Source organism: Oncorhynchus mykiss, chromosome 12 (genome assembly GCF_057628025.1).
Source record: "Oncorhynchus mykiss isolate SJ-2025 chromosome 12, ASM5762802v1, whole genome shotgun sequence".
In the NCBI taxonomy this organism is placed as follows: domain Eukaryota; kingdom Metazoa; phylum Chordata; class Actinopteri; order Salmoniformes; family Salmonidae; genus Oncorhynchus; species Oncorhynchus mykiss.
The window spans coordinates 64,850,166-64,863,035 of NC_143033.1; positions in this window are offsets into that span (position 1 = coordinate 64,850,166).

Genomic DNA, 12,870 nt, shown 5'->3' on the forward strand with positions numbered 1-12,870 from the left:
ACTCTGAAAGATCCATTCAAAGAAAATTCCCCTATCAAACGACCATTAAGTCTGACATATACATAATAACAGAGCCCACTGAACACGCTAAAACTATGAAAGACTTTGATCTCTGCTGGACAACAAGAGACTTTCTGTTGAATTACTCCCCGTAGATGGATCGAATGTTTTCAACATAAAGACAGCAAAGACATACACACGTAAATATGTACATTGCAATTCTTTCGAATGAGCGGCCATTCATGTGCAAGATATTCGCATTTCCATGAGCATAGTTCTCAGCTGTATGTATGTTAGTGAAGTCCTTTATCTTTTTCTCCCTCTCTTTCATACATGCCCCTCGCATTCAGTGTTGCCAACTAATTTTCAGGGGAAGTTGCTAGAGGCAGGTCGATTTGTTGCTAAATGACATTGTGATGTCATTGCGTGATGACGTCATTACGTATTAAAGCAAAACTGCGTCATTACGTAGAATGCACAATAACGTTACTCAAATTGACTGGCCATCTCGGCGAAAAATATGATTTGACATTTGTTCGTTTAGATTTGTTTATCACATTTTTATTTGTAAAAGTAATATAAACACAACAGATTTTATATGATCAGATATTTTTAAACACAACACTGAATTATTGAACGATTACATTTTATTTTATTTTTAACTAGTAAACCTACACATTCTGAACAATTATAGTTTTAAGCAGTGTTTTGGTAGTTAACATGCTACCTAGTTGATCAACAATTATAGGTACAAGATAATAACAAAGTATATATGCTATCTGATTGAACAAGCAACTTAACTCAAATAATGATGTGTGCGCTAGGCATCTCTCTCCAGGTTGTTGTGCTGCTTGGCTGGCTAGCTGCTCAATGGTTTCCTCCAGATTTTGCCACTGATCTGAGGTGCACACTGCCACCATCAGCTGTGTGTCTCCACCAGTTCCAGAAAGTTCACTCTTTGTATACGTACTGTAAATATGATGAATCATTGATTGGCAAGGAAATCATCTTCACTGTCCAACTGCATTGTCACGGAGCTGGAACCAGCAGAAGAGGATGGAGTGGCCTTAAAGCTGTATGCTGCTATGGTGCCAAACTGCTGCAGAACTTAACTTGGTAGTTTATGCTGGTAACAAGTATCACCGTTCCCTCTCTTTTGAATCCGTCATTTGGTGTTACAAGCCTTATTATCGGTTTAGTCCACTAGGGACTTTTCATTGCATTATGTAGTAATCAATGTGTAAGCGATTCTGTTTGTGTATTTATGTAATTCTGTGTGATTTAGTTAGTAAATAAATAATTAAGCCAATTTGTAAATTGCTGATTCATCATTTATGCTTGGGTTCGTGCAAATATCCAGGAGTTTTGGGACATTCAGAATGAGACTGATAGAAGGTAACAATTAATTAATGACTGAAATGTAAGAGATCTTTATCTTTAAGAGTTCATTCGGAAAACGGTAACTCGTTAAATAAACGTTTTCCGTGGTGCCCCAAGATTGCTAATGAGTTAATTGTTACAGGATTAATTTAATCATCGTAATAATTAAGCATAGTTAATTGATTTGATTTGAAATAATCACCATCACATTCATGATAGTAAAGACATGACAGTATGTGTTATGAAATGTTTATTGGATCTGTCTAGGCCAGCATTGCTCCACCTCTTCATGTTACAGTGAAACCATTCTGAAGGTGTCAGTATCTTGATTAAATCAAACAACCTAATTCACAATAAGTGAATTTAGCTGATTTAAGATTATCTCACAGAACAAACATATTATGATCTCCTTAGCCTGTGTTTCCCACAGATCTTATTTTCGGTATTTATCCAAACCCCCTACAAAAATGCCATTAATCTTTCCAATGAACCATGGCGGGGTTAGTGCCTATAAAATCTCTATTTCTGTCACGTTCTGACCTTAGTTATTTTATTATGTATTTGTTTAAGTATGGTCAGGGCGTGAGTTGAGTGGGTTGTCTATGTTCCTTTTTCTATGTTTTGGGATTTCTGTGTTTGGCCTGGTATGGTTCTCAATCAGAGGCAGCTGTTTATCGTTGTCCCTGATTGAGAACCATATTTAGGTAGCCTGGTTTCACTTTTGAGTGGTGGGTGATTTGTTTCCTGTTGTAATGTTTGTTTCACATTTCAGGACTGTTTCGGTTTTCGTTTGTATCATTCAGTTTGTTATTTTGTATTCTTTAGTGTTCAGTTTAATAAACTAAAATTGACACTTACCACGCTGCACATTGGTCTGACCTCTCTTACTCCTCGTCAGAAGAAGAGGACGATCGTTACAATTTCAACTAGGGATAGATATTGGCTTCCAGTTCAGAGAAAGTCAAAATCATTTACAGACATTTAAGTAACTGACATATTTGTAAATGTATAAATTAATTGGGGCAATATCATCCACATAATCTTTTAAAAGAGAAATAGGTACTGGGAAATGTGATAAATGACAAAACAGATCCTTCATTTGTAGGCTAGTGTATAGCACTTCAGTTTAAAGATGCACTATGCAGAAATTGCTCCGCCATTTCCTGGTTGATAAATAGTTCACTTCTTTCAGTTTGTGACAAAACAAGTAGTTATTTTGAAAGTGTCAACAAAAAGCTGAAGAACGGCATCAGAGCACACCTAGTCCATGGGTGCATGTTCCAAACCGCTAGTGCGGTTCCTGAACCAAATGCTAATGCACTATAGAGCAAGCAAAAACACCACACAGGTTTCACCGGCATCTCTCATCACATCAGTCTGCCTCAGCGGTGCAACAAAATGGCCTCAATCTGGTCAGAACCTTTCCAGGTTGCTTGACAACTGGGGCCCACCACCTTTATCCCGAGCAATCGATCACGCTGGCACACCAGCCACCTCAGGAAAGTCCCAGCCCCTCATGGAATGTAAATACCCACTCATCTCTCATGGGCAAGTACAACACAGACATACAGAGAAACCACCTGATGCCCCTCCTCCACCACTACCACCTGAGCCCAAGCCTCTGTGGGCTCCCCAAGGGCCAAAGACACAAGCAGTGGTGGCTGAAGATAGGCCTGTGCGGGCACGGATTCGCCCTGCTCATTTGGACGAATACATAACCTCTTTTCACACTTAGCTAAGAAGCCTAACGGAGCCTAACACAACAGGTTAATGAACTGAACTGTTGTTTAAGGGTGTACTGTACGTCGTCCTGTGCAGTTATTATGGTTTACAATGTGAAACCGTGCAGACGTGTGCTCTTCCACAGCTAAGCTAGATATAGCAGCCCTGCTTTTTTTAATCTATTGCCTACATCAACAGCTAGGGTTGAATTAAATAGGACTATGCCTAGGCACAACACTTTATTGCACATTTAACTATAATTAATTGGAACCAAATGTAGCATATAAACAAAAGTATTCACTGTGAATGTTGATAGGGGCTTTGTCGCACTGGATAAGTGTCTGCTTAATGACTAAAATGACTTAAATGTAAATTACCCTCCTCTCATACAACTGGCCCAGAAACCAACAACCTTGATGTGATTTGCTTGAGGTCAACTTTGCATGCCGGCTGTTTTGCATTGACAGGTTCTAGACAGGTTCAGGATTACTCCCATTACTGATCTGTAGCTTAATAGGAACAAGTAACACCCACTAAGTTGATCTTTCATTCACTCCTCTGTTCCTCTACAAAGCCCTTTCTCAACAATACTCCTCCCTTCAGAATCACTCCATCCTATACAAGAACTAGCCTAAATGTTCACTGTAATCACTGAAGTTTTTGGCATTGTTTAAATGTGCCCTGGGGTTAGGAAGTTGGGGCATCAACTCCATATAAATGCTCATGATTTTGGAATGAGATGTTCGGACATGTAGTGTATGTGAAGTATTCCAGGTAACTATTTTGTATATTTCAGACAATATTTCTTAAATAGATGATAAAACCTGGATAAACTGCTGAGACAACCCAGGTTGGATCCCCACCAATCCCACAGGCAGTAAGTAGTCTTACTTGGGGAAGCAGTGAACGGCACACAGCTCCCAGTCCCTGGTGATGAGGGAACCCCCACATACATGTCCACTGGCCCCAATCTGAATGTCCACCTGCCACGGCCAAGCTCCTTCTCGAGCTGCACTTCCTCCCACAATGCGATTCCCCAGGGGAGGCTGTCCACACGCTGAATCAATCAATCACATTTATTTAGAAAGCCCTTTTTACATCAGCCGATCAGTCACAAAGTGCTATACAGAAACCCAGCCTAAAACCCCAAACGGCAAGCAATGCAGATGTAGAAGCACGGTGGCTAGGAAAAACTCCCTAGAAAGGCAGGAGCCTAGGAAGAAATCTAGAGGAACCAGGCTCTGAGGGGTGGCCAGTCCTCTTCTGGCTGTGCCTGGTGGAGATTATAAAAGTACATGGCCAAGATGTTCAAACATTCATAGATGACCAGCAGGGTCAAATAATAATAATAATCACTGTGGTTGTAGAGGGTGAAACAGGTCAGCACCTCAGGAGTAACTGTCAGTTGGCTTTTCATAGCCGATCATTCAGAGTTAGGGATGGCAGGTGCGGTAGAGAGAGAGAGTCGAAAACAGCAGTTCCGGGACAAGGTAGCACATCCGGTGAACAGGTCTGGGTTCCATAGCCGCAGGCAGAACAGTTGAAACTAGAGCAGCAGCACAACCACGTGGACTGGGGACAGCAAGGAGTCATCAGGCCAGGTAGTCCTGAGGCATGGTCCTAGGGCTCAGGTTCTCAGAGAGAAAGAGAATTAGAGGGAGCATACTTAAATTCACACAGGATACCAGATAAGACAGGAGAAATACTCCAGATATAACAGACTGATCCTAGCCCTGGAGGCTGCGATAGAAGGGGTCGGGAGACACTGTGGCCCCGTCCGACGATACCCTCGGACAGGGCCAACCAGGCAGAATATAACCCCACCCACTTTGCCAAAGCACAGCACCCACACCACTAGAGGGATATCGTCAAACCACCAATTTACTACCACGAGACAAGGCCGAATATAGCCCACAAAGATCTCCCCCATGGCACGAACCCGCAGGGGGCGCCAACCCAGACAGAAAGATCACTTCAGTGATTCATCCCACTCAGTGACGCACCCCTCTTAGGGACAGCATGGAAGAGCACCAGTAAGCCAGTGACTCAGCCCCTGTAATAGGGTTAATCGTTTTTTTTGAGAGACCATGCTCTTACAATGAAAAGTATAGGGGCATACTGAATTCTAGCTCCCAGGTTGCAATTCCTATGGCTTCCACAGGGTGTCAGCAGTCTAACGTTGAACGAGTGGATTACTCAAATCAATGGCGCCAACTAAACAGACTTTGGGATATAAAGAAGGATTTTACTACATGTTATAGCTGGGACCCTTTGTATGACAAATCAAAGGAAGATCTTCAAAAAGTAAGTGGATATTTAATCGCTATTTGTGAATTTATGAAACCTGTGCCGGAGGAAAAATATTTTGATGTGGGGCGCCGTCCTCAAACAATCGCATGGCATGCTTTCGCTGTAAGAGCTACTGTAAATCAGACAGTGCAGTTAGATTAACAAGAACTTAAGCTTTCAAACGATATAAGACACTTGTATGTATCTAAATGTTTAATATCCATAATTTTTATGATTATTTATTTGAATTGCGCGCCCTCCAGCGTCACCGGAAGTTGTCCCGCAAGCGGGACGCCTAGCCCTAATTAAAGGGATACTTCGAATACCCATAGACTTACAGTCATTGTGCTAACACTGCCTTCAGAAATTATTCACACCCCTTTACTTTTTTACACATTGTTGTTACAGCCTGAAAATAAACTGTATTAATTGAGATTTTGTGTCACTGGCCTACACAAAATACCCCATAATGTCAAAGTGGAATTATATTTTTTGAAACGTTTAAAAAATTTATAAAAAATTCTAAGCTTAAAAGTTTTGAGTCAATATTTCTTCAACCCTGTCTTTTGGCAAGCCTAAATAAGTTCAGGAGTAAAAAATAAGTTGCATGGCCTCACTCCGTGTGCAATAATAGCATTTAACATGTGTTTTGAATGACTACCTCATCTCTGTACCCCACACATACAGATAATTGTAAGGTCCCCCAGTTGAGCAGTGAATGTCAAACACGGATCCAACCACAAAGACCGCGGAGGTTTGCTAATGCCTCGCAAAGAAGAGCACCTATTGGTAGATAAAACATTTTTAAAAAGCAGACACTGAATATCCCTTTGAGCATGGTGAAGTTATTCACTAAACTTTGTATCAATGCACCCAGTCACTACAAAATATATAGGTGTCCTTCCTAACTTAAGTTGCCAGGAGAGAAAGGAAACCACTCAGCGATTTCACCATGACTTTAAAACAGTTAGTTTAATGGCTGTGATGTAAGAAAAATTAGGATGGATCAATAACATTGTAGTTACTCCACAATACTAACCTAATTGACAGAGTGAAAAGAAGGAATCCTGTACAGAATAGTAATATTCCAAAACATGCATCCTGTTTGCAACAAGGCACTAAATTAAAACTGCAAAAAAGTGTCAAAGAAATTAACTTTAAGTCCTGAATACAAAGCGTTGTTTGGGGCAAATTCTACTTACAGTAGTACCACTTCATATGTTCCAGCATGGTCGTGGCGGCATAATGTTATGGTAAAAGGTAATAGATTGATCGCTTAGTCAGAACTGATCCCAGATCAGTTTCATGATTGCCGATGCTTAAATGGTTCATGTTAGAATTTCAGCAAGGTGAGCTGATCCTAGATCTTTGCTTGTCATCGGCAAGGACTACAGAGTTTTCTTTAGGAATAATAAGAAACGGAAAAGAGCTAAGCACAGGAAAAATCCTAGAGGAAAACCTAGTTTAGTCTGCTTTCCAACAGACACTGGGAGACAAATTCACCTTTCAGCAGGACAATAACCTAAAACACAAAGCCAAATATACACTGGAGTTGCTTACCAAGATGACATTGAATGTTCCTAAGTGGTCTAGTTACACTTTCGACTTAAGTATATGGCAAGACTTGAAAAGGTCTGTCTAGCTATGATCAACAGCCAATTGAAGAATTTAAAAATATATAATCATGTGCAAATATAGTACAATCCAGGTGTGCAAAGCTCTTAGAGATTCAGAGACCTCGTTTCCTTGTTCCTTGTCAATCATTGGTGAAATTAGCATTATGACAATATCTTTAATTCAATAATTAAAAAACCTTTATTAATGCAATTGCAGACAGAAGTTGACAACAGGAACATAACACACGTTTCCAAGTAAGTTCTGCATCAAAGAAAAGGTCCCATGTTATTTTATTAAACCCGAAGTCCAGCCCAAGTGATGCCACTGCCTACGTCATTATCTTTTACCCATGAGACCAAAACCATACCTACTCAACACTAAAACTCTTGTTTATATAGCTATCTAAAAGCTTAGCAGTAAATGTCCAAGTTGTTTATAGTGGAATGTCTAACTAATCTCTTATCTCTTACACTCCCCTGCAGAGTTCTGTCTTCACAGACACACATTTCTCAGACAGTTTCTTCATAAGAGGCAGAGAGCCTAGAAAAGTACTGTGGAACAATATTAAACCTCATAATGTATATACAGTGCCTTGCGAAAGTATTCGGCCCCCTTGAACTTTGCGACCTTTTGCCACATTTCAGGCTTCAAACATAAAGATATAAAACTGTATTTTTTTGTGAAGAATCAACAACAAGTGGGACACAATCATGAAGTGGAACAACATTTATTGGATAATTCAAACTTTTTTAACAAATCAAAAAATGAAAAATTGGGCGTGCAAAATTATTCAGCCCCCTTAAGTTAATACTTTGTAGCGCCACCTTTTGCTGCGATTACAGCTGTAAGTCGCTTGGGGTATGTCTCTATCAGTTTTGCACATCGAGAGACTGAAATTTTTTCCCATTCCTCCTTGCAAAACAGCTCGAGCTCAGTGAGGTTGGATGGAGAGCATTTGTGAACAGCAGTTTTCAGTTCTTTCCACAGATTCTCGATTGGATTCAGGTCTGGACTTTGACTTGGCCATAACACCTGGATATGTTTATTTTTGAACCATTCCATTGTAGATTTTGCTTTATGTTTTGGATCATTGTCTTGTTGGAAGACAAATCTCCGTCCCAGTCTCAGGTCTTTTGCAGACTCCATCAGGTTTTCTTCCAGAATGGTCCTGTATTTGGCTCCATCCATCTTCCCATCAATTTTAACCATCTTCCCTGTCCCTGCTGAAGAAAAGCAGGCCCAAACAATGATGCTGCCACCACCATGTTTGACAGTGGGGATGGTGTGTTCAGGGTGATGAGCTGTCTTGCTTTTACGCCAAACATAACGTTTTGCATTGTTGCCAAAATGTTCCATTTTGGTTTCATCTGACCAGAGCACCTTCTTCCACATGTTTGGTGTGTCTCCCAGGTGGCTTGTGGCAAACTTTAAACAACACTTTTTATGGATATCTTTAAGAAATGGCTTTCTTCTTGCCACTCTTCCATAAAGGCCAGATTTGTTGTCCTATGGACAGAGTCTCCCACCTCAGCTGTAGATCTCTGCAGTTCATCCAGTGTGATCATGGGCCTCTTGGCTGCATCTCTGATCAGTCTTCTCCTTGTATGAGCTGAAAGTTTAGAGGGACGGCCAGGTCTTGGTAGATTTGCAGTGGTCTGATACTCCTTCCATTTCAATATTATCGCTTGCACAGTGCTCCTTGGGATGTTTAAAGCTTGGGAAATCTTTTTGTATCCAAATCCGGCTTTAAACTTCTTCACAGCAGTATCTCGGACCTGCCTGGTGTGTTCCTTGTTCTTCATGATGCTCTCTGCGCTTTTAACGGACCTCTGAGACTATCACAGTGCAGGTGCATTTATACGGAGACTTGATTACACACAGGTGGATTGTATTTATCATCATTAGTCATTTAGGTCAACATTGGATCATTCAGAGATCCTCACTGAACTTCTGGAGAGAATTTGCTGCACTGAAAGTAAAGGGGCTGAATAATTTTGCACGCCCAATTTTTCCGTTTTTGATTTGTTAAAAAAGTTTGAAATATCCAATAAATGTCGTTCCACTTCATGATTGTGTCCCACTTGTTGTTGATTCTTAACAAAAAAATACAGTTTTATATCTTTATGTTTGAAGCCTGAAATGTGGCAAAAGGTCGCAAAGTTCAAGGGGGCCGAATACTTTCGCAAGGCACTGTATATTCTTAACCCCTCCCCTTCTATTTATACAACATAAGCATAATCAATTATTATAATACATCAAACATTTGGTACAGCCCCTATCATGACTCTTAGGTGAACCCCCTTCAAATGCCAATGGTGATTCTAACATTCACACTCAGGGGTGTGAATACTTATGTAAATGAGATATTTCCAGATTTCATTTTCAATAAATTTACAAACATTTCTTAAATCATGTTTTCACTTTGTCATGAAAGGGTAGTATGAAAATGTGTTTAAAAAATGATTTATTTATTTGGGCTATAACAATGGGACTGCCTAAATCTTTCTCAGATTATTACCAATCCCACAAGGCATGACTCCAAACACCCAGAAAAGGCTACTCTCCTTGATGTTATTCTCACAAATAATCCTAATAGGTATCAGTCTGGTGTTTTCTGTAATGACCTTAGCGATCACTGTTTTACAGCTTGTGTTCGTGATGGCTGCTCAGTGAAACGACCTGTCCTGATTTGTCATAGACACTTGCTAAAAAACTTTCATGAGCAGGCCTTCCTTCATGAACTGGACTCTGTAAAATGGTATAGAATCAGCTTGATCCCCTCTGTTGAAGAGTGCTTGGACCTTCTTTTTTGATATTTTTCAGTGGTATTGTTAACAAACACGCCTCCATAAAGAAAATGAGAATTTAAAAGGTTCAGCCCCTGGTTCGACCGTGATCTTGCAGAGTCACTCCACCTCAAGAATTGCACTTGGCAAAAGGCTCGGCGCACGCATACTCAGGCTGACTGGCTATTGTTCAGGCAAATGAAAAATAAGTGCGCTCGGACTATCCGGAAGGCAAAAGTTAGTTACTTTAAGGAGCAGTTCTCTCTCTGTGGGTCTAACCCCAAGAAGTTCTGGAAAACGGTTAATGACCTGGAGAATAAACTCTGCTCCTCAACGCTGCCCATGTCCTTTAATGTTAATGATGTGGGTGTCACTGACAAGAAGCACATGGCGGAGCTCTTTAAAAACCTCTTTGTTAAGTCAGGATTCCTATTTGACTCAGCCATGCCTCCTTGCCCATCCAACATTTCCTCATCTCCCACCCCTTCTAATGCTACTATCCCTGATGCTTCTCCCTCTTTTTCCCCTGCACCGCTACAAAGTTTCTCCCTACAGGCGGTCACTGAGTCCGAGGTACTAAAGGAGCTCCTTAAACTTGACCCAAAAAAAAACATCTTGGTCAGATGGTTTAGACCCTTTCATCTTTAAGGTTGCTGCCCCTATCATCGCCAAGCCCATCTCCAACCTTTTTAACCTGTCTCTCTTTTCTTGGGAGGTTCCCATTGCTTGGAAGGCAACTACAGTTCGTCCTTTATTCGGGGGAGATCAAGCTGATCCTAACTGTTATAGGCCTATTTCTATTTTGCCCTGTTTATCAAAAGTGTTGGAAAAACTTGTCAATAATCAACTGACTGGCTTTATGATGTCTATAGTATTATCGAGTATGCAATCTGGTTTCCACTCAGGTTATGGATGTGACACTGCAACCTTAAAAAGGTCCTCAATAATGTCACCATTGCCCTTGATTCTAAGCAATATTGTGCTGCTATTTTATTGACTTGGCCAAAGATTTTGATACGGTAGACCATTCCATTCTTGTTGGCCGGCTAAGGAATATTGGTGTTTCTGAGGGGTCTTTGGTTTGCTAGCTAATTCTCTCAAAGAGTGCGGTGTATAAAGTCCAAAGATTTGCTATCTCTGCCTGTCACCAAGGGAGTACCCCAAGGCTTGATCCTAGGCCCCACACTCTTCTCAATTTACATCAACAACATAGCTCAGGCAGTAGGAAGCTCATCCATTTATATGCAGATGATATTCTTATACTCAGCTGGCCCCTCCCTAGATTTTGTGTTAAATGCTCTACAACAAAGCTTTCTTAGTGTTCCACAAGCTTTCACTACCCGTAACCTTGTTCTGAACATCTCCAAAACAAAGGTCATGTGGTTTGGTAAGAAGAATGCCCCACAGGTGTTATTACCTCTGAGGGTTTAGAGCTTGAGGTAGTCACCTCATATAAGTACTTGGGAGTATGGCTAGACTGTCCTTCTCTCAGCACATATCAAAGCTGAAGGCTAAAGTTAAATCTAGACTTGGTTTTCTCTATCGTAATTGCTCCGCTTTCACCCCAGCTGCCAAACTAACCCTGATTCAGATGACCATCCTACCCATGCTAGATTACTGAGACATAATTTATAAATCGGTAGGTAAGGGTGCTCTCGAGCGGCTCGATGTTCTTTAGCATTCGGCCATCAGATTTGCCACCAATGCTCCTTAAAGGACACATCACTACACTCTATACTCTTCTGTAAACTGGTAATATCTGTATACCTGTCGCAAGACCCACTGGTTGATGCTTATTTATAAAACCCTCTTCGGCCTCACTCTCCCATATCTGAGATATCTACTGCAGCCCTCATCCTCCACATACAACACCCGATCTGCCAGTCACGTTCTGTTAAAAGTCCCCAAAGCACACATCTCTGGGTCGCTCTTTTCAGTTCGCTGCAGCTAGCGACTGGAACAAGCTGCAACAAACTCAAGACTGGACAGTTTTATCTCAATCTCTTCATTCAAAGACTCAATCACATACACTCTTACTGACATTTGTGGCTGCTTTGTGTGATGTATTATAGTCTACCTTCTTGCTGTTTGTTCTGTTGTCTGTGCCCAATAATGTTTGTACCATGTTTTGTGCTGTTATCATGTTGTGTTGCTACCATGTTGTCATATGTTGCTGCCTTGCTATGTTGTCTTTAGGTCTCTCTTTATGTAGCGTTGTCTCTCGTGTGTTTTGTCCTATATTTATATTATATATTTTTTTTTAAAGATCCTAGGCCCCCATCCCCACAGGAGGCCTTTTACCTTTTGGTAGGCCGTCATTGTAAATTTGAATTTGTTCTTAACTGACTTGCCTAGTTAAATAAATAAAATAAACACAAAATGTGGAATAAGTCGAGGGGTATGAATACTTTGAGGCCAATGTAGTTAGCATTGGCTTGTAAAAATCTCTTAACTTCCTTCATACTGGACACAGAGACATAAAAATGTTATCCACAAGTTCATCTGACTCTGGGGAAGTTGATAAAGGGCCTCGTTGTGATTTTGGCAAAGTATTCCTTTACAGTGCAGCTCAGCAAGTGTTTGCCTGATGACTCACCCGGACTTTAATGCTGCTGCTCTATAGATCGCTACATACATTCAGTCAATCTGAAACGGACTTCAAAATGAGGGGCGTTGTACAAAACAAATTCATCAGCTATTGGATCGTAGAACAAATCTAACCAATAAGAGTATTAAAGTTGATAGCATCATTATATCTGTTTCTGGGACCAATCAGAATGTGCTCGCATTCTAGAAATCGTCGAGAAGGCAAATCCAGACTCATGGTGGAGAAGAAGCGTCAGTTGGCCAGAGCGACGTGGATGAGTTGCCAGGAAAAGTACGTGTACCGGTATTCAGGTGTGTTAGAGCAGGGGTAGAGCAAAAGCCTGCAAACCTAACACTCTAGGAAGAGTGTCGTACACCCCTGTTTTCCCATTCAATTCCTTTAAAAAAGTATTATTATCCCCATGACAATACAGACAAAGTCTTACGGGAATTTGTTGAGAAAATACCTAACGCCTCCATGTGAAAAATC